The sequence below is a fragment of the Eptatretus burgeri genome, chromosome 13, assembly GCF_056783735.1.
Source record: "Eptatretus burgeri isolate ZD-2024b chromosome 13, Ebu_testis_v1, whole genome shotgun sequence".
In the NCBI taxonomy this organism is placed as follows: domain Eukaryota; kingdom Metazoa; phylum Chordata; class Myxini; order Myxiniformes; family Myxinidae; genus Eptatretus; species Eptatretus burgeri.
The window spans coordinates 35,055,855-35,079,241 of record NC_140973.1 but is presented as its reverse complement, the minus strand read 5'-3'; the positions used below and the strand labels follow the sequence as shown (position 1 = coordinate 35,079,241).

The 23,387-nt window shown below is 43.8% G+C and overlaps 1 long non-coding RNA gene across 2 annotated transcripts in view; it reads right to left on the bottom strand.

Annotated features, from left to right (window-relative positions):
• Positions 1-22,561, bottom strand: part of LOC147014230 (uncharacterized) — a 79,966-nt gene extending 57,405 nt beyond the window's left edge. For both annotated transcript variants that reach the window (XR_015050431.1, XR_015050432.1), the window contains exon 1: positions 22,528-22,561. This is a non-coding gene — a long non-coding RNA (uncharacterized LOC147014230). The remainder of the gene's footprint in view (positions 1-22,527) is intronic.
• Between the last annotated feature and the right edge of the window lie 826 nt (positions 22,562-23,387).

The window sequence follows — 23,387 nt, the reverse complement described above, 5'->3', positions numbered from 1 at the left end:
TCCGACACAACTAGCAAACAAAGAGTTAAATTCACAGCTCACCACTTTAGGGCCAGGGATCAGGTGATTTCATCTTTTGGAATCCTTTGGAAGCTTTGGAAGCCCAAACCATGAACATCGAAGTGTGGTAGGAAGTCTTACCCTGACACCATTGCCAGAGGCACAGGTATTGAGGCCAGATATCTTCCTCCAGCAATAGACAAAAGGAACGTCTGCGAGGGGGTTGTGAAGTCTGTCTCGGCCATGACCGCAAGATGATGATGATGACGATGACGATGACGATGATTACGAAGTCAGCTTACCAAAAGTTGAAGTATCTCCTGTCTTTACCATTTGGAAAAATCGTGGCTCGTAGGAAATATAGATCGTCCTCGGAAACGCAATAAGCAAGAGTTCAAAGATCCCTTCTCATATAATTTTTTCCAAGACTGCATGGGGTAAGGTGGTTTTTTTGAACTCCCTAGTTATTTCGTGTTTAAATACGAATGTTAATAATTAAAGTTTAAACATATTGTATGCACAAATTGTATTTTTCTAATTGTATTTTTATTTCAAATGAACGGAAAAAAAAGAACCAAGTCAAACATATTTGGTAACTGAGACTGCCTAAAGTATGTAAACAGGATCAATTTCGGTAAAGTGAGAGAGAGACAAAGTGGATTTTTCTGAAAACTGATACCACAATTTGAGACCACAAACTACCTTGGGTGTTCTACCACTCAGTGTGGTCAGACTCTATATGTAGTATCGGTTTAGCCAACTCAACTGCAGGGCTTTCAGAACTTTGCTCTTGGGCTATTTGCCTGTGAAGCACCATTCTGACATCTTAGAGTAGCATCAGAAATCAAACCCAGAAAGAGAAAAGTGCTAGGTCAAACGAGGTCAAAGAAAAGTGCTCCCTTTGCATTATGCTGTCAGACTTGCTCATCAAAAATAAAAAAAGCTCAGGGTATGTGTTGAAAAAGATGGCAGAAGAGCCTAGATGTATTCACACTCACCTCTGGGTTGTCTAAGCTGGGTTCAAATCTCAGCCAAGCGATTAACTCACCCCGGTGTTTTGCAAGCAGGGTGATGCCTCAGTGTGTGTGCCGTCCCTCGGTCGGACGATGAACTGGGTGTCCTGTCTGCCGGTATGAGTCCATGGACATTAAAGATCCCTTGTTGTGCTTAGTGAAGAGTTGGTGAACTATTATTGCACCCTGAACAAATTACAAATTCCTGCTCCCTCAATCCAGTATCCAGTGTCTGAGTGGCAAGCGATGCAATAGCATAACCTTCACGAAAGAAACTGCTTTGACAGAATTGATGCTCCACACAGAGAATGGTATTATAATAAAAGAAGAAGAACAATAATAATAATAATAGTGTACAACATTTCCCAGCAATGTCATTCGACTCTATTTCTCAATTAGTATGATTGGTGGCTAGCATAATTTGCACACTCATCCAAATACAAATTTGAATCAAGCAACAGAAAAACATTTTTCGTGAATATTTTCCCCAAAAGTTCATTTCAATGCATTTTCGCCAAAAAAAAAATATGTGCAGTAATGTTATAGTGAACAACCAATCAACTTGCTTATGTTGTACAAATGAGGTGGTGTTCACCTTCTGAAAGTAGCAAATCAGGCTTTTAAAACCTCCACAAATGAAGATTGTAAAGGTAAGCAATAGTGCAATGCAAAAGAGAAAGTTGTAAGGAACCAGCAAGGCAACATGAATCAGCAAGTAAAGCACCTCCTCAGAAAGGTATGAGGCACCAAGTCAGGGCAATTCCATATTATTATATAAATAGATAATAATTATGTGGAATTTATGGCGGTTTCGGTTTTTTAACAATACGGCTTGTAGGGAAACTAGTACGTAAATGACATGGAGGATACAGGTACGAGTAGACATCACTAGTGTACTTTTTACTTGAATTTTGAGGATATTATTATACAATGGGTAAACACGTATGATTATGGTATATGGGACTTAAACGTGTGTCCCCCACATTATAAGCCAGGGGTTTAGAGGGGAATGGCAGCAGGACAACCAACATCTTTCCGAATCTGTACTTATTCTTAAATTTTGCATAGCACCCTTGGATAACGTAAAGATTATACGTCATGGGAAAATTATTGCTTCCTGGTGGATGTGAATTTAAAGTCAATGAAGCCAGAAAGTGAAAGTATTTTTAATTAATTTATCATTATTACATCAACGTCAGGCCAGACGACGACGCAGGCAAATTACTCGCAACATGCCTCAGGCTCAAGAACCTCAGGCGGCACAAAATTGTTTGTAGTTTTTGTTACAGTAAATTATTTTCAGGAGATCTGTGAGAACGCAACAAACCGACATACGAACTGTTTCAAGAACATCACTGTTTTTTTTTTGTATTTTTAATTAACAGCATATCACAAAATTTTACAAGGCTTGTTTCGTGATTACAAGAAATGGTTGAACCATTTATTTGCTTTCTGTATATTATTATTATTGTTATTATGAAATGTGAGCAGTGCAGTAACATGTTTGCCTGATGCCAAATCATGGATTAATCCTGCCCCTGTTAAACACATATACACTCCAATAATAGGGTTAAAATAATTCTGAGTTGTTTCCACGTTGGTCGACACCACAATAAAGTTAGCTTCATGCGGTCTATCATTTTCCAAGTAAATTGTCCCCTGAAGACGAGTAGCTGCAAAATGGATGTCTTTTCTGCAACAAAATGCTGATCTGTGTTTTGGACTATGTCCAAAGAAGCCATAAAGCTTATTCCCTTCCTCGAAGAAAAAGATTGCTATAATAATGTCAAATTATAAGAATTATCAGCACAATGCATGTAACGAATGTCAGAAAGACTTGTAGTTTTCCTTTAGTTCAGAAGGACCTTTTTATGATCAAGAGAGGTTGTGCATGTGTATTCCAAGAAAAAAAAAAAAACAAGGATGTGGGTGGAACTAAAACTGTTTTGCCATTGCTCTGAAGCATATCGTTTTATACCTTACTAGCTAGGGCCTCATAACTTCAGAAAAATTCACGAGAGTCAACGATCGGCGTCTCGGTCGATAAAATATGGAGCCGTGGGAGGGTGGTAATGGCCAGGGAAGGGAACTGGACTGCTAGGCAGGACAAGGGTTAGCACAAAATGAGGAAAAGATGAGCCTTGTCCGTTGCAGTGTCCTGTGAGATTATATTACAACGGAGTGTTGATGGCGCAACAGTGTTGTAGTCATCTCAACAGACCCAGTAACAATTGCCATTACAGCCAACTAGAAAGTGGAGCTGGGCTCAAGTGTTGTCAACATCGACTGTGTGTGTGTGTGTGTGTGTGTGTGTGTGTGTGTGTGTGTGTGTGTGTGTGTGTGTGTGTGTGTGTGTGTGTGTGTGTGTGTGTGTGTGTGTGTGTGTGTGTGTGTGTGTGTGTGTGTGTGTGTGTGTGTGTGTGTGTGTGTGTGTGTGTGTGTGTGTGTGTGTGTGTGTGTGTTTTTGCACATGTCAATGTGTGATGGTGATATAACTTCACCAAATAAGGTGATGGAGCCCATCTATCTCTCTAAAGTAAATTGGACCAGGATTGCATCATTTCCGAGATGTGACTGGGCTGTTGATCCAGTGCCTCCATTGATCAAGGAAGGAATGTAGCAAATTTGAAAGTTACTGAGGCTCTTTCATGTCGATTCGACCAGCAAATGCTAGTAAATAGGATAGCTCACCTCATGTATGTACACTCCATAGGACAGCACATCCATTTATAGATGGTGGGGCAATCATGTTAAAACGTCATGCAAAATCATTATTAATCATCTTGTACCTTGATTGACTTTAATACACAAATATTAATAGCAGTACTGTTAACCTTTAGTCATGAATATGCTATTTTCTTTTTAAAGCATGGTTGCTACTGCTGTGAATTAAACCAATAAATGTCTCGTCTTTTGAGATGCTCATGATGCTTTGTTCTGATTTCCTCTGTTTGCACAAATAAAAATAAAAAGAAAGAGATAAATCTTTTGACCAAAACCATGCTTGGGTTGTTATTTACAGCCTTGAGAGGTTGTCAAATTAATTAATGGTGATGGTAAATCCCATGAAGCTAACAACCTTAATTTACAGTGGGACAAGATTTGAGTCCTGGGTTCCAACTCCGACTGAATTCGATATGTTTTGGTGACTTTGCACTTGGACAAGGGATGTAAGAATTCCGACTTAGACCAAAAACACCACGTCACTCATACGTGAAAACCTTTGACTCAATAGTCCGACAAAGGATTAAATATGAATTCGAAGCAGATATGTGTAATATATTTCCACTTCTAATTTCCACTCATTCTTTTTCATGAGTCACTCAACACATCAATATTTAATCGTTACTTTTGTTCGACATCACCAAGACTATTGAGTGAAGTGGATTTTGTTTGTTTGGCTGAACAAACACGATGACAATGAATATGTTTTCCCTTCTGCTTGCCATCTTCAACAACACTTTTAAAAGCAATGGCAGCCAATAAACCCTTTCTTCTTCACCAACTGCCGGAGAGACGACGGAAGGCATAATCATCAACTGACTTCATTTACACGTCCGTCCATCCATCCATCCATCCATCCATTGAGACAATACTCTGTGCAGAGCATTGGTGCTGCCAAAGCAGTCTCCTTGGCTATCAGACACAACCCTGGACAGGTTGCCACTCCGACACAGGATACCAGCAAGCTGGCACTCAAAATGCCGACCTCAGAAGGATGATAGGCAGAGTCAACCCCACCTGGTATTACTTCAACAGTTGAGTGGGATTTCAACTCAGGATCCTAGGATCCCAAGCCCACCACCCTAACCGTTAAGCCAACACCAATCATATTTACACATCATTGTATTTTAAATGTGAGTAAGATATATTTTGTTCTGGTTTAAACATCCTCATCACCTGGTTTTAAAACCATCATCATATCCAGCACACTGAAAGGAATCATCACCACAAGTTAATCAGTTTGGCCATTCTATCGAAATATTGCCTCATTATGTGGTGAGAGAGATTAGAATCCCACATTCTGTGTGTTCACCGATGGTTCTTGATGTATGTACTTGTTCTTATTCGCTTAAACATTATCAGAGGCCTGCATGATAGCCCATGAATAGCATACCTGCCTTTGATTTGTCTCATCTGGGTTTTATTTCTGAGTAAAAACTGTCCACCTGGTTTTTCACAGGTGGGATGTCACATCAATAAGCGCACTTTCCTTGGGATGGGATGTTAATCTGAGAACCCGTCTCCCAACATGAATTATTGATGATGTCAAAGTTCCCATGGTGTCTTTTGCCAAATGTAGGCGAAGTCACCGGCACGCTGATCAAATTCCAAATCCTTGCCTTCACTACTCCTGGTAAGCAATGGCAGACCACGTGTTGTTGTCCTTGATATGAGACAGCACTAGGGCATGTCTCAAAACAACAACAACAACAACAACATAGGTGTATCAAAACTTGGGGAAAAATTGAAACGATGGGACAGGAGGTGAACAAACTTATGACAGTAGGGTTAAGAAGAACAGGTGAACAAAAGAAAAGCACAATTCGGTCAGAGTTGAAATGTCATGGGTCGAGAGGCAGCAAACTACTCGGGAAGAGTCGGCCTACATAAACTGTAAAAATCAAGGAGGTGGGAGATGAATGAGAGAAAAAGGCTAATGAATATGTATGAGTGAGGACCTTAATTGATGATATGCTGCTGTCTGAATAAAACTGTAAAAAATAAAATAAAAACGGGGGGGGGGGACAAAAGCACAGACTCAGGGAGATAATTCCACAGATGAGAGAAAAGGGTGACAAAGTAATGGAGGTAAGCTTAAAACAAAACTGTGGGAAGGGTAACGTAGTACGAGTTGCTGGATAAATGAACATGCCATCGAGCAACTGCATATGGGCAGATGGCAGAAAAGGCATGAGGCGAAAGGCTGGCAGAGAGGCAGTATAGCACTGTGAGCCTACTGAATAAGTCTCCAGTGATTGAAGACCAAGCTCATGACTGTTCCTGGTTTGTTGACTGTTAACGTCATAGTTTAGCCACTTCATTTATGTTTTCTGGCAGCTCTATTTGCACAAAAGGCTAAAATCTGGGATAACCTTGATATGTATCTCAAATTTCTGGGATTTCTTAAAAATAACATAATCAGCAAAAAATATTCACTCCAGCCAGAGAGCATTAAAATGATAAGCCACCTTACTGGCAGATCAGCAAAGAATCAAGTATGCCTAGTATCCCCTGACTCGAGAGCAAAAACCCTCATAAGGAATATTTCCTCGACCCCAACCCAGACAGAGCATTTTCCCACAAAGCAAATGCCAAACTAAACCACTTCCGGGCAGTTCCATCTGCTGACCTTGGATTGGCTGTGGAATTCAGTACAGAGGAATTAAAGTTTGCCAAGGAAAGCCTAAAATGTGGGAAAGCACCTGACCCTGATAACAGTTGTCAGCAGCAGAGCATTTTTTCAGCAGCAGACCCTCATAGCAGAGCAGTTGAAGAACGTCAGCACTTTCCTCGTCCACTGGCTTAAGTGCTTCATGTTCTCCTGCCTCTCTTCACTCAGGATTCCAAAGCTCTGGAAAAGGGCCATTGTTGTGGCTACCCTAAAACCCAACAATTCCAGAAACATCCAAAAGAGTTACAGGCCTGTAACTATCTGTAACAGATCACTGCTATCTGTCCCATTAAAGGTCCTTGAGAGGCTCCTCCTTAACAGGATGGAACCATTTGTTGAGGTAGCACTTTCATCAGAACAAGCAGGCTTCAGGAAGAATCGTCACACTGAAGATCAGATTCTAGCTGCAAATTACATCATTGAGAGTGCATTTGAATCAAACCAGAAATGTGGCGCTGTCTTCTTTGACTTGTCTTCAGCATATGACAGTCTGGTACCGTGGCTTGCACTGAAGCTGCACGGGATATTACAGGACCACAACTTAGTCCACTTTATTCAAGTCTTGATCTCCAACCACTGTTTCAGAGTCGACCTTAACAGACAAACCAGCAGAAACCACAGCCTCAATAATGGAGTTCCACAAGGTTCAGTCTTGCCTCCCTGCTGTTCAATGTCTACACTACACATTAGACATCACTGAGACAACAGGTACCATACTTGCCTGCACTGATGACCTTGCAGGAATCCATCCCCATCACATTAGATGAGCAACCATCACCAAACAAGCAGCCCTCATTGCATATTAGAGCCGTGACCACCATATGTACAACAAACCAACAAGCCCCCCCCCCCCCTCTCAAAGATTGAAGACTGCAAGCCCTTTATTAGAGTTGCTCAAACCTATATCACAGCAGATGATGGTCTCAGCAAACAGACATGACAGACGAAGCAATAGGGTACCAACCAACACAGTAGCCATCTACAACACCTTCCCTGTTCCACCAAGCCCCTTGGTTGTGATCTGCCGTGGAAGGAATGGTGTCGCCTCAACTGGCTCCACATGGGTGTTGCTCGATTCCATCACAACATGTTCTCCTGAGACCTTGCTCACTCATACAACTACGAGTGTGGCCTCCCCCAGACTGCAGATCATCTTGTGCAAGACGACCCCATCCATAGCCGAGACTCGAGAGGGAGGATGGCAAAGAACTGCAGCACCTGACCACAATGGCTGAAAATAGGCAACTTCACGCTGTAGACCAACAACTCAGAAACACACCACATAAAAAAAAGAAGCAAATAATATTGCAGAAGAAAGTACAAAAGTACAAACAACTTTTGAAGTCAAGAAAAAAAAGGTTCAGTCTGTATGTTCGCCTTAAAGGGGAACCCAAACGCAATTTTTTTAAACCAGTGAAGATCATTAATCAAGGTCGAATTTGAAGGGGGAGGGGGGGGGAATTTTTTTTTCGTTTTTTAAACTCACAAAGTGCTGAAGAAAGCCCAAGTGTCGATTTTCACCAGTGACGTCACACTCAGAACCCACCTTGATCCAAATGGTGACTTGCATAGAGAAACAGTGTATTTCGAGCTCGGATTCCAATCCTGTTTCCACCGTCATTAGCAACTCCAAAGGTTCTCACAATTTTGAAACTGATCACGCAGTGGGATTTTGAAGAAACCATTGGACACCAAATTAGTGACGGAAACGCTTTCACGGATATTATGGAGCCGTATTGTTTTGAGCCTGAGGTGAGTGATTCAGACAAAGATGGTGACAATGGAGGTTTGAGGGAAGATGAAACCACTCGTCACATGTTCAATACAGATCGGTCGGTTTTGTTTTTCTGTTCAATTGACAATTCATAAGGGATTTGTATTCATTGATAAATCAGTTATACTCCAGCAGAAACATGGCATGAACACAGCACGGACACTGCCCAGGCACACTCGGACACCGCAGACAAAATGGGTGATGAATCTTTTGTCCCACCATTGCAAGCTGACCAAGTGTCTTGTCTGTGATGGGATCGTCTCGTTTCATACTTTCCCGGGATGCCATTTATGTTTGTGGTCATGTCATGTCTGTGCCATGTTGTGTCCGCACTGTGGTGCTGTGGACGTGCCATTTCTCTGCTGTGGTGCTGTGTCGTGCCATGTTCGTGCTGTCGTGCCATGTCATGCCGTGTCATGCAATGTTCGTGTTGTGATGTGTTGTGCCATGTGCCGTGTTCGTGCTGTGTCATGCTGTGTGGATGTCCTGCCCCAGTGGGAGAGAGGTACTCGGGAGGAGGAGAGGTGTGGGGTGGTTATGTGTATTGTGGGGGGATGATGGAGGGGAGTGTGCGGTGGTGGTGGGTATTGTGAGGTGATGGTTGATGGAGGTTTGTGGAGAGAGGAAGGGGTGGAGGGGGGTGTGAGATGGTGATAGGTATTGTCGGGTTGATGGTTGATGGGAGATTGTTGAAGGGTATGTTGGAGGGGGGTGGGGGGGTGGGGGATGGTGGTGAGTATTGTGAGGCGATGGATGATGGGGATTGTGGATGGAGGAGGGGGTGGAGGGAGGGGGGACCCTGAAAGGTTTCACATCGCAGGTGAAATCCTTTCAGAGGAGTAGATGAAATCCTAGAAGAGCTAGGCGACATGGTCGGATGGGGAGAAGGACAAAGGGCTAGGTGGTGAAGGGATGAGTAGCAGTGGGGAGTAATAAGAGAGGGAGCAAAGGGAAGTGGGAGATTGGAGGAGGTGGAGGAATGAGCTGGAAGAGAGAGGTTGGGGGAAGAAGGCAGCTTTGTAGATGTGAAGGGGGGCAGCTTTGAGAATTGGGAGTGAGGGGCGAGATTTGAAAAGGAGGGGTGAGAGTAGAGAATTGAGGGAGAAATGTGTTGGGGGAGCTTTTGAGAAGGGTGAGTTGGAAGATTGGGGATGGGGAGGGGAAAACGGCGAAGTTTCCTTTGAAGAGGGAGGAGGTGGCTGAATTGAGAGGGAGGGGTGAGAGAGAAGCTTTGAGAGGGAGGTGAGACGATGAGAGCAGGCACGGTCATGGAGGAGGAGGGAGAAGGGAGGGGTGAGGAGAAGGGGAGGATGAGACTGGGTAGTGGTATGGTAGAGGTGGAAGTGGACGGGGGGAGGAACAAGAGTTGAGGGGGTGGGAAGAAGGAGAGATGTGATGAGAGGAAAGAGAGAGCGAGAGTGTGATGGAGAAATTGAGCAGTGTGCTGAATGAGAGTGAGACATTTGAAAACCATACAGTTTGGGATATCAGAGGGGGAACTGTTAGGCAGAGGACAGTGGAGAGATGCTAGGATGGGCTGCAAGATGTGAGGGGTAAGGAGAGGGTATAACAGGGAAGGAGTTAGGAGGAGGTAGATTTAAGGAGGTGGGATGAATTTGCACTGAAGTTGGAAAAAAAGAATGATTAATATTGGAAGACGAACAAGTATTGCCAGTGGAGACCAATACGTTTGGATGCAACATTCAAGTCTTACGTTTCTTACATTTCATCAAATGAAATATTTTCATCGTCATCACATTTTCGAGCTAGAACAGCACTCAGTGTAACGGATACCTCCAACAAGCTGAGCAGTTTACATTTTGTATCCCAATGATAAGCCAGATCTGCAACCGGACCTTAACCAACATCGAATTGGTTTGTTCTTGTCACCTCCCCAACCTGTCCAAGTTTCGTCCGAATCCGTCCATAACTTTTTGAGGTGTCATGCTCCACATCGTTTTTGGTTCTATTTTTCAAATGTGAAGAATCACTTAGAAATTCTAGTATCCGGAAACGGATATGGTTGTCACCAAAATCTCATCAATTTGTCCTTGTCATGCACCCAACTTGTCTACCAAGTTTCACCAGAATCCATCCATAACTTTGTGATATATCCAGCTCACAAACAACCAAACAAACTGGTGAATACATTACCTCCGTCCACCTTATGTAATGGAGGTAAAAATTAAAAATAATTGTCATACGAAATGAATTTGTTTGAGTTTTTTCAGGTTATGTCAAAAGTAAAGTGAAAAAGTACTTCTAATCACTTACACAGCAATTTAACTATTCAACTATAACATTTTGTAACTAGGATGGTTTCCTTATTGACCATTTACCACTTGTTTCCATGGGTTTTCATGAACTGCTCGTTAAAAAAATTTATGACCACAGAGTGCACGTGGGAATAAGGTGATTCTGGCTCAGATTCGTATTTGGAACTCGTATCAATTGATTTCAAGTAATCCCCATCAATATTTCACGGAAACTGTATGTGAAGGACTGAAACCCACATGTGCAATGTTCAAGTTCGAAGTGTGGCTTTCGGTGATTTGATAAGAACTCGTATACCTGAGCTGCAATTGGTATGAGTGATATTCCTCTGCAATTACTGGGCATTGTTAAATCATCTTTCTAATCGGACCAATTCGTGATTTGGTCCAACAGGATGGTGATTCGTTGTCTGGCAATGCTGAGTTGTGCAACACGAGGAAAAGTTCGTGGAAGGAATCGTCTTTCTCGTCTGGATAACGAATGGATGGTATTTCATCAATACCAGGTGCCTTACCTTTCAGCGTTTGACCGAGTCAGTAACAGACCTCAATTATTTCAAGGTAAAGAAGCAGTTGAGATATTTAAAGGTTCAGAAACGGTTCCTTCTTTCTTTGATTCCTCTTTTTCCCCACCTTTGCAACAAACTCCCACACACTCTTCAATCACAATCTTCCCTCCAGGTCTTCAAAAGAGCTGTTCACCACCATCTCTTGTCTTTCCCCATCCAAAACCATGATCTTTTCTACCCCCGTCAATCCATCCCAAACGCACCTCCTTCAAATTCCCTGCTTTCCTTCATGAAAGTCCCTGGAGTGTCCATCTTGTTTACTCCGTGTATGCCGCCCCATCCCTCTCCCTTACACAGATCTCCTCATGTGTCTATTCCCCACTGTTTTGTGCTTCCCTCTCCTGCTCCCCTTGTTATATGTTCTGTGTGTTAGCTCTTTTACGAACCTTGATATTGTATATATATAAGATTACTTTCCAGAGAGGCTCTAAAGGTTTTCCAAGAAGGATTTTGAAATGAGATATTTCTTGCCAGCTTGACATATGTTTTACTTTAGATCTGCCTGTTACAATGGCAGAGGGATTTTGCTTTCTGTTAGTTAATTCATCAATAGTTTTCCAGGCAGCAATATGCTTTTGTTGGATACTCAGACAAGCTATAATGTATCCTTGATTTTACCTTCAATATGTTGGTAAAGACTGGAGGTGGTTCGAATTTTGGAAATCTTGCTTTGGAGTACTTCAGCATCATAACTGTACTATAATGTAATAATGGATACAAGCGTGTTGACATGGTGTTTGATCAGTACCGAGACATTTCAATCAAGGTGGCTGAGTGGCTAAAGCAAGGAGCGACTTCTGCTTTGGAAGTAGAAAATGAAGGTCCTTCCCACTAATTCTAAAGCAGTGGCCGAAATACTTTGCGACTCCTACCAATAAGGCGAATCTGTGCAATAATTTCCTGGCTAAAGCATTATGCCAGATGGGAGTAGATAATCTGAAAGAGCGAGAGCAACTCATTATTAGGGGTGGCTTCAAAGACGGTGAGGGAGTTGTACTCGTGATGGCAGGAAAAATGGAGGACTTCCCAACTTTGAATGCAGACCATGAAGAAGCTGACACACGGCTGACACGTGAACACAAGATGGTCATCATCCAGTCCCCTGACACAGATGTTGCTGTGCTTTGTGCGGCACACTATAAAAATATTAAATGCCAGCATTTATGGTTCTGATCAGGGGTGAAAGACCAGAAACTGTCCATTCCCATGCATGTGGTTGCTCAGAAATTGGGTCCACGGCTCTGTGATGCTTTCCCTGATTTTCATGCTCTGACAGGCTGTGACTCCAGCAGTTCTTGTTGGGATTAGCAAGACAAAAGTTTTCCATCATTTCATGGCTTGTGACATACATCAGAAGACCATGTTGGAATTTGGCAAGGAGTTCAGTGACAGAACCGAGGCAGCTTGTGAAGCTTATTCATGCAGTCCATACACAGCAAACAAGAAAGCTGGTGAGAACATTAATGATGTGAGGTACATACTGGCTTTTTTTGTCAGAAAGGGAAGAAAAATGAGTCTCCTTCCAACACAAGATAGCCTCATTCAACATGAGAAGAGAGTGATCTGTCAGTCGGCTATGTGGAGAAGGGCACTGGTCATCATGGAAGACATGCCACCATCTGCTTGAAATGGATGGGAATTGCAAAAGGGCATCCTGCAGCCAGTGCTGATGATGAAAGATCCAGCACCTTGGGGTCTTGTTCAACTTACAGTTTGTCACTGCAAAAAGTCATTATGCCAACAAGTGGACTGCAGCTGCCACATCAAAGAACTTTCATGTAGAGAAACCTGCTCTTGCATCGCTTCTGCAGACTGCATGGACACATACACCCTGGTCGATAACGCAACTGAGGGTGACAACATAGAGGGGGGATTATGCTGAGGCCAAGTGATAATTGTACTGATGAAAGGCCCAATTACTACTTGAATGTTTACCTACAGGCATGATTGCATTACATTACATTTTTGGGGGGACACGCCCTTTTGCCATCCCCTGAATCCACCATAGTACTATCAACACACTATTGCTAGACATGAGCTTTTCAAGATGCTTCATGAGAATTTTTGCTCATGCTTGTATCTCGCAAGCAGCAAGTCAGTTTGTCTCATCAATACTTTGAAGTGCTACCTGGATGTTTACATTGATACATGTATGTTGCACATGTATGTTTTCAATGTTGATTTTTGTTTCAACTACTTTAACTACAATTTACATACAGTGGCAGGTCGAGTGCAGCTGAATAGAACAAATCATGACATAAAAGTGGCACACTTACCCAAATGTGAGAATAGATTGTGATTTTTTTTGTGTATGTGGCCGTTTATCTAAAAAGGGGAGGGGGGTATGCCCCCTTTTCACCCTCTGGATTTGTCAGTGAATATACAGTATAAAAATATATTTGGCTTATAAATATATTTGGCTTATTGAATGAGCTTTTTTCTGAGAAAAATCTATATATTAGGCAAATTAATTGGAAACTGGACAAACTAATCACTTTGTGTCTCATAACTGAGATTTTTAATGATGTTTTAGACAACAATAGCATAATATATGATTTTGCAGTTTAATGCAAAAATGAAACTGCAATAAGAGATCACATACTACCTTGAGATATATTCCAGAGTAGAGGGACCATACCTCATAAAGGATGCCTCCCACCTTCAATTGTGCTTTACAATCACTGAAAACATGTGATACAGGAAGATTACTTAGAATTGGCAGTATATATGGGGTTCGGGTGGGGGGGGGGGTTCCAGGCAGCTACTGTATGGATAAAACTAATAACAAGGATCGTAAAGTCATTGAATCCACAGTTAGTGCTGATGTCAAGTGTTTCCTGTTTCAAATAGCCTGATCTCTTATCATAATTTTGGATTATATTCTGGTCACTAACTCTGGACAGGCTGCTGCTCCACTCTCAGCAATGGTTGGACATCTTAAATCTCAATAAAGAGATCAGAACCATCTCCTTGGACAGATCTCAGGCATTTAACACCACTTGGCATCCTGCTTTACTTACCAAGCTTTCTGCCTGTGACATTCAGGGCTGCCTTTATTCTTGGATTTCAGACTTCCTTCACTCATGAACTTCCTCATACAGTCAGTGTTGCTTTCAATTGAACCCTCTTCTCCCCTCTCCCAGTGGATGCTGTAGTTCCACAGGCAGTATCTTCAACCCAGTCTTGTTCAGGTCAGGTCAGGTATGGGAGCATGTGCCAGAACAGCGCGTCGCTGCGTTCACTTTCCGCCGGTACTCCAGGGGCCTCCGTCTGGCCATCCCCCAGGCAGATGCCAGGCCCATCCCCATCTCCTTGAGATGATGGTCAACCTGTTGCAAACATGAGGCACGTGGTCGACCCACTGGCCTCCTCCACTCATGAGACTCCCTCGCTGAGAGAATCTGGTGAGCAGGATCAGAGTCAGGAAAACGAGCCACATGTCCATACAGCCGCAACTGACGCTCACGGACTATGCAGGTAACAAATCTCATCCGAGTCTCTCTCAGCAACCGCTCGTTGGACACAAAATCCGACCAGCGATAGCCAGGGATTCTCCGAAGAGACCTGGTACCAAAGGAATTAAGTCTCCGTCTCAGGTCCTTGGTCAGAGTCCAAGTCTCGCACCCATAGAGCAAGACTGGAAGTACCAAGGACCTGAAGACTCGGACTTTCGTCCTCCCGCACAGGTACCGGCAGCGCCACACCCCATGATCCAGTGAATCCATGACTCCCCAGGCCCGACCCAGACGTCTATTGACCTCTGACTCGCAGCCAGCAGAGACATGAATATCACTGCCAAGGTAAGTGAATCTCTCCACGACCTCAACATCCTCACCACAAACAGACACAGACAGGACAGCAGCATCCAAGATGTCACCGAAAGCCTGGATCTTAGTTTTGACCCAAGAAACCCGTAATCCCAACGGCTCCGACTCCTCATTCAGCACCTCGAGGGCCCCCAAGAGGATGTCTAAAGTCTCCGCAAAGATGACTGCATCATCTGCAAAGTCAAGGTCCGAGATCTTGACATTCCCAAATGACGCACCACAACTTGATCTCTCCGACATCCTCCCTAGAATTCAGTCCATACAAGTGCTGAAAAGTGTGGGGGCAAGTACACATCCCTGACGAACTCCAGTAACAACTGGAAATAAGTCAGAGATAGTACCACCACACTTCACAGCACTCTCAGTACCAGAGTAGAGTTCAGACATCAGATCGATCAGTTTTGGTGGCACCCCACGAAGACCAAGAATCCTCCAGAGGACATCCCGATTCACTGAATCGAACGCTTTACAGAGATCAACATAGGCTGCAAGCAGCCCCTGCCGAAACTCTCGTCTGCGTTCGGTGAGGACACGAAGTGCAAGGATACGGTCAATCGTTGACCTCTTTGGTGTAAAGCCTGACTGCTCTGGACGCTGGTGCTCAAGCAGATGGTGGCGAACCCTATCGAGAATTATCCGAGCAAAGACCTTGCCCGGCACTGAGAGCAGAGTCACCCCTCGGTAGTTGTTGCAGTCTTGGCGATCACCCTTCCCTTTCCAGAGAGGGACAACAAGGCCCCTCTTCCAGTCAGTTGGGATGATGCCTGTGTTCCAGGCAGAGCACAAAACTGCATGCAATGACACGAGTGCAGCATTTCCACCAGCCTTGAGAAGTTCGGCATGGATGCCACAGATCCCTGGAGCTTTGCCCCGTTTCAACTGGTTCACCGCAGCCCGTGTTTCCACAAGCGAAGGTGGACCACAGTTGATTCGAGGGTCAGCAACAGGGATTGTAACACCCTTGACGTCCAACTCGACAGCTGGGGGATCAGCTTGGTACAGCCGCTAAAAGTAACCGGCCCAGCGGGCCTTCACTTCAGACTCCTCTGTCAAGAGCCTACCACTCTCTGCTCGAACTGTAGTGCTCCGAGGGATGGGCTTGGATGAACGTAATGCGCGAATTCCCCTGTAAGCGGGACGAGAATCACCTGTCCACAGGTGATGCTCTACCCCCTCACAGATTCCTCGCACATAGGCCTCCTTGTCCACCCTCAGTGCACGTACAGTTTTATGCCTCAGCTCCCTGAACAGCTCAGCTCTGCCATTCAGCCTGGTCCTGCGACTCTGGTCAATGGTATCCAGTGTCCCTTGAGAGACAAAAATTCTTCTTTGCCCTGCGGTGAGCTCCAAGGCATCCACTGGCAACATCAAGGACGGTGGTCTTGAAAGCGCTCCACAACTCTTCAGGACCCCCCAAAGCACCCAGACCCCCCAAGTGTCCACTCAGCCTGTTCGCAAACTCCTCAGCGACTCTCTCATCCCTGAGCTTGGCAACATCCAGCCTCGGCTGGGATTGTACCATTCTCCAGGATTTAAGGTGCAGCTTTAGAGTTGCTACAACAAGCCTGTGGTCAGTATTGAGGAACTGAACACTCCGGTAGACCCTGCAGTTCTGGATCATGCTCCAACGACCGTCAATGAGGACATGGTCAATCTCCTTTGCCACACCGCCAGCGTTGGAATACCAAGTCCAGCGATGAGCTTGCGGGCGCTGAAACCATGAACCAGCCACCCTAAGTCCATGACTTCTTGCAAAGTCAAGGAACTTAGTGCTATTCTGGTTCATAGTTCCTGACCCATGGGGACCAACACACACCTCATAACCGTCCCTTTCAGTTCCAGTCGATGCATTGAAATCCCCCAAGACCAGAAGTGTATCTCGTCTGGGGCATTGATCAACCACAGACTCGAGTGTGGCGTAGAATGCATCCTTCACGGTGAGATCACTCGCCTCAGTCGGAGCATAAACAGAGACCAGGGAAATGACACCTAAGGAGTGATGAATCCTTAATCTCATAATACGCTCGTTGACCGGTGTTACCTCAATTATCATTGGGGTCAGCTTATTGGACACAGCTACTGCAACTCCTTGGGTATGGTAACCATCAGAGCGACCAGACCAATAGTAGGTGTAACGACCCACCATTATCTCGCTGCAATCCGGTCTCCGAACCTCAGAGAGAGCTGCAATCCCGATGTCCAAACGCTTGAGCTCAGATGATAACAGAGACAGGTGATCATCCTCTCTTAGGGATAGGACATTCCAGGCACCCACCCGAAGGGTGAATCCAAGAATAAAGTTAACCGCCTCAGGTTAACCCAAGGAGACCGCCGTCTGGTGGACGACACCTCAGCACCACTCCGACACACTCTCCCGCAATCTGACCCAGGGATGTTACCCCGTGGTTTCCCTCCTATCAAAGATTGGGGGTCCCGAAGGCTTTGCCCCAATCCCGTCATCCGGTGAGCTGCCCTGCGAAGGGAAGCTGCACAGGAGGTACTCCCACGGAGTGGGTTTTCAGATTTTTTTGCGTTTTTGCGTTTTGCGGAATGAAGGGTTTTACGGTGGCCAGAGTGCAAATCCTGCCACCAACCTCCTAATAAGAAGTGACCCAACTGCAGGAGGACGTCCGCAGACACAGTTGGGCACTAGATATGGATGGCCGTTGGCTCACAAGGAGCTCCTCCGCCCTTAGACAGGTTTTGTTTTTAATCCTGCTGGGTGTCCATATCCAAACACCCTCCTCACCAGAAAACCTGGTGGGGGAGACGGTTTAGTCGCCGACAACCCGACCATGGAACAGGTTAGTACAGGTTTACATGGTACCTGTAGCAGGTCACAGATCGAACCTGACCTGACAAAAAAACATTTAACACCACTTGGCATCCTGCTTTACTTACCAAGCTTTCTGCCTGTGACATTCAGGGCTGCCTTTATTCTTGGATTTCAGACTTCCTTCACTCATGAACTTCCTCATACAGTCAGTGTTGCTTTCAATTGAACCCTCTTCTCCCCTCTCCCAGTGGATGCTGTAGTTCCACAGGCAGTATCTTCAACCCAGTCTTGTTACTCATATAAATGGCCTCTCTGATGCTCTGGAAAACCCTCTCTTCCTTTTTGAAGAGCACATTTTGTACCCCCATCCCAGTGTTAGGCAGGGAACAATTGTGTTAAGCTCTGCTCATTTTCAATGACTAGATGCTTGCGTGAAAGATGGAATATGTCCTTCAATCATGAAAAATCACACCGTCTCATCCCGTTGCTCCAGAAGGATCATTAAGCAAACCCACCTGTCTATTTTCATGGTCTGCCAATGGTTCAGTCTTTGGACAATTTAGACCTCAAAATCAGTCGTTGCCTCTCCTGGGCCAACACATAGCAAAGCTGGCCTCCAAAACCATCTGCAGACGGGGCATTCTCTGTCAATCAAAGTCCTTCCTTGTAAATCAGTAGTACTTGCAAGTCTACAAGACCTTTGGCAATACTCATTGGAGTACTGCAGTACTGTTCTCTGATCTCAACATTATTGGAATCTGCCATGACAAGGCAAAAGCACAAGGTTTGTTTCATTCACATTGCAGGCAGTTCAGTTGTTTCGTTCACTCTTTTATTTTACCACTTCTTCAATATTGCTCCCTCTGCTCTATATCCTCTGACTATCTGCAGCAATTCCACGATGCATGCATTCTTCCAGTAAGCCCCATATGGTTAAACTTCCAAAATCCAGGATGACTGCACATCGCAACTCCTGTGTTCCTCGCTTTTCCTGTCTGTGAAACTGCCTTCTGATCTCATCTCTTCTCTGGCCTTCTCTGGTCTGCTCTCCTGTCATTCTTTCTTACTCTTACCTCTGGGGCATTAAAAAGGCAGGACTGCACCACCCTATTCTGTCCCATTATTTCAATTTTCAAATGAACCCTTCTTTACCCTCCAACTTGCTGGTTTTTTTTTTTTTTTTTTTTTTTTCTCTCTCTCTCTCTCTCTCTCTCTCTCTCTCTCTCTCTCTCTCTCTCTCTCTCTCTCTCTCTCTCTCTCTCTCTCTCTCTCTCTCTCTCTCTCTGTCTCTCTGTCTCTCTCTCTCTCTCTCTCTCTCTCTCTCTCTCTCTCTCTCTCTCTCTACCTTTCCTGTTTGTATATTCTGTTGCCAGTCATGCCCAACTGCTGCCCACTACTCCACTGTCAATTTAACCTTGCGCTTCCATGGGAAGAAAAAGGGTAGAAGAAAAATGGTTTCAGGTTGTACACATTTTGTATCCCATTGATTGGCCGGATCTGGACCCAGACTTTAACCAAATTCTAATTGGTTTGTTCTTGTCACCTACCCAGCTCATCCACCAAGCTTTGTCATAATTCATCCACAACACTTCACAATTGAGAGATAGGGTTTTTGAGCCTATCTCTCTATCAACTGTGAAGAATTACTTAAAAAAACTTATAGTTGGTATCTCCCACTATGCGGCTGAGTGGGGCTCTCACTCTCTCACCATAGGCAGGTCAGTGGTCTTTCTGTCTTCCACCATCTCCTCTCCGGTCTCGCCCCTCCTGCTCTGTCTGTGATTTGTCCCCACCATATTTCCGCAGGGTGCTCAAGTTCCGCCAACAACCCCATTCTGGTAAAACTACCAAAATCATGAATCAGTACTCACCTTCACTCGTTCATTCTTCGTTTTCCTGCCTTTGGAATAAACTCCTCACACTCTTCAATCACATTCTTTCCTCCAGGCCTTCAAAACAGCTGTTCACCACCACCTCTTATCGTCCCCCATCCAAAGCCTCGATCTTTTCTACCTCGTTAATCCACCCCAAACCCACCGAATTCAAATTCCCTGCTTTCCTTCCTGAAAGTCCCTTAATGTCCATCTTGTTTACCCCTTGTTTCCCACCCCAACCCTCTCCCTTCCACAGATCTCCTAATGTCTCTGTTCCCCACTGTTTTGTCCTCCCCTCTCCCACCCCTCTTGTCTCATGCCCCCCTTGCTGTGCGTTGTGTGTTAGCTTTCATACGAGCCTCGACACTGTATACAAAAAAAAAGTGTCTGGATCTTCACCAAAATATAATCAATTAGTCCTTGTCACACACCCAACCTGCACCTCAGGCTTCATCCGAATCTGTCCACACCTGTTTGAGATATCCTACTCGCAGAGAGACAAACAGACAAACAGGGGTGAAAACATAATCAAGTAACACACTCAGAAATTTGATACTGATGAAAAAAGTGCATCCAACATTGGGTGTTAAATGATGGGGCCTTAAAAAGGCCTGCAGATCAACTGTAAGCCCGAGTGGAGGTAATTGGCCTCAAATATGTGTCCCTGCACTCACTACGGCACTCGACCGAGGTATTGGTTCCACATCATCATCGCTCAAGCAGTAAACCTATTCTCTCTTAGCAATTTGCACTTTTCAGCATACTGTCAGACATTAATCTGTTATAATGAGAAAGTCTTTCACCCAAAGGAAAACCGACTCTGCCAAACACATTGAACTCTGATTGTGAACTTTCACAAAGTGTCATGAAGAAGACCATGATGCCATATTGCGTTCAAAAACAAATCGTTATCATTGCATTCCACTTGAAATTCGGCCACTTTACTTTGGGTCATACTTGGCGTCTGTACTTCTATTTAACAAACAAAAATCTATGAATTTTGGGTCACATGCTCTTAGTTATAGAATAGAATGTGTTCATTGTCATCGTGATGAGGTTTCTGAGCTTTTCCTGTTCATAAATCCTTCGCAATGCCAGGGTTTATCAGGAACACTCCCAAGCTTGTATCTTGATTTTCACCTTGAAAAAAATTGGAAATTTTAATAAAACAAGAAGGTCCTCTTCACACACACACACATGCACACACACACACACACACACACACACACACACACACACACACACACACACACACACACACACACACACACACACACACACACACATTGGTTCTGGTTATAAGGTTAGTACATGGTACATCAAAATTAATAATTTTCAATATACACTGCTGAATAAAAACACTGAGTCGGGTGTACATACTTTTTGGAGGGCGTGGAAGATATCTCTCCACCTTTCTTCTCGCTCGGGGAATCTTTCCCCGCCTCACTCCACTTGTTATATCTTTGTGTGCATTTATTTATAGTACGAGACTCAATTTCTCCAGAACATTTTTGATGATACTCATAAAATCTTACGATGTTGCCAAGTTTGAGATTTTTAAAAATTGATTTTACCTTTTTCATTCAGCTACCTAAAGTCATGCAAGAACTAAACAAGAAAAAGAGCAATCAAAGATTGCAGACCCTCGCCAGGACTTGTTTTATGTGGTGTTTGTGTCGTTTTTTTGTTGAGTACTTTGTGTGACGTTTGTGTACTGGTATATTATGGAATTAATCAGAGACAGAACTAGAACTGCCACTTTATAACTGCTGTCTTGTTATTGTATTGTTGCATATAACTGATGACACTTGCATGTTACGCAAGTGATGACCGGGTACCAAGACGTCCCACTTTGATGCAACCCTGCTTTGATTGTACACCTGACCCTGACCCATGACGTTTTAAATTATTATTCAACTCAATTCAGAATGATATTAAAATAAATTCAATTCAGATCAAATGGAAGACCAAATAGGTACAGTCCTGCATTGGAGTTATGAGAAGGAACCCAAACAAGCAAAGAGAAAAGATGAAGTCATCAGGAGGAACCTGGATGGGATTCGGGTTTCAGCTGCTGTTCCTCTACATTCAAACCCATCCAGGAACAGACAAGTGAGCCTTATTTAAAAAATAAAAATCAAAAAGAACCCAGATCAAAAAAATGAAATAATTCTGGCTGCCAGACCATGTGTCCGATCAAGTTTATATTTTAAATGTATATTCCCCATCACTACTAGATCATAATTGTGATGTTTCACGTTGATTAATGAAGCGGTTCCACAGAAAACATTGTTTAATATTGTTCTTCAATCCAATATGGCTGCCAAACTATGTGAACTATCAATTATTCCTTTACAACCTTGTACACCCAAAGCTTGGAGAACATTTATGTGAAGTTTCCCCTCGATCTGACCAGCAGTTCTGGAGAAGATTTTTGGGGTTTTAGGGTAAATCCAATATGGCTGCCAAACCACGTGACCGATGACATCATATGTGTGAACTTTTTGTTCCTCATGGATAGGCGGTCATACGTGTGTAAAGTTTCACCTCGATCTGTTCAGCGATTTCAGAGAAGATTTTGAAGGTTTAAAAAAACAACAACAAAATGGCTGCCGAATCACATGACCATTTTATCTCTCGATGACCCCACAAAAATTTTCATACAGAGCAGATGCAGCATTCTATATTTGCAATTATGACGTCGTCATATGAAGGCACCTATGAAGTCATAAAAAAAAATCACACTTATTCCCCATGAGTACTTGCCGTGTGCCAAGTTTCAATTTTTTCCTTGGTGCGGTTTCAGAGATGGAGGTCCAAAGTTTTTTCCATTTTTCAAGTATGGCTGCCACTGCATTTTATGTATGATGTCATAATTATCAAAAAAAAAAAACATTATACATGAGCATTTGCTCCTATGGTGAAAATTTTGCCTCAATCCGACAAGCGGTTGCGGAGAAAAACACTAAAGTTCTGTGTGGACAAACAAACAAGCAAACAAGCAGACACAAATGCAATACTCTCACCTCCGGCGAGGGCAACAAGAAGGCAATGCAGAATGTACAAACCGACAAGCAGAAAATTGAGTGGTGGGTGATATTTAAACCCCTAATGTATTTATATTCTTTCCAAGTAAAACTCTGGTACAGATTTGTGACAGACAAATACAGACCAACCTAACTCCAACCCCCTCATGCACCCCCATCCACCCATTTTCCACCTCTCCCTCCAACACAACATGGAAATAAAATTCGAATTTTATTTCCACTTATTGAAAAAATTGAGATAGCGTTTTACTTATTTACTTTTTCAATCGTGAAATATTTTACATTTGCCTCAGGGCTCGGAGATACAATGGTGATGGAACTCGGTTTATCGAAAGTTTCACTGCAACTCAAAGCATTGAAATAACTTTGGGAGAAATTTACCTTTCAATTCAACCTGTCAGGGTGTATTAAAAAAGGAAAATAAATTATTCTGTGAAGATAAAAACTAGCAAATGAATACAATGAAAAGAAACAATTTGAAGGAAAAATTCAATCTCATCCTTGCAATGGTGTAGGTTTTTTTGTTTTGTTCTTCTTTGTATACCTTGTCGAGGCTCGTATGAGAAGCTAACACGCAACGCACATCAAGGGGGGGCATGAGACAAGAGGGGAGGGAGGGGGAAGGACAAAACAGTGGGGAACAGAGACATTAGGAGATCTGTGGAAGGGAGCGGGATGGGGTGGGGAACATGGGGAATAGAAGATGGACATTACAGGGACTTTCAGGAAGGAAAGCAGGGAATTTGAAGGAGGTGGGTTTGGGTGGATTATCGGGGGTAGAAAAGATCGAGGATTTGGATGGGGGATGATTTGGATGACGATAAGAGGTGCTGGTGAAC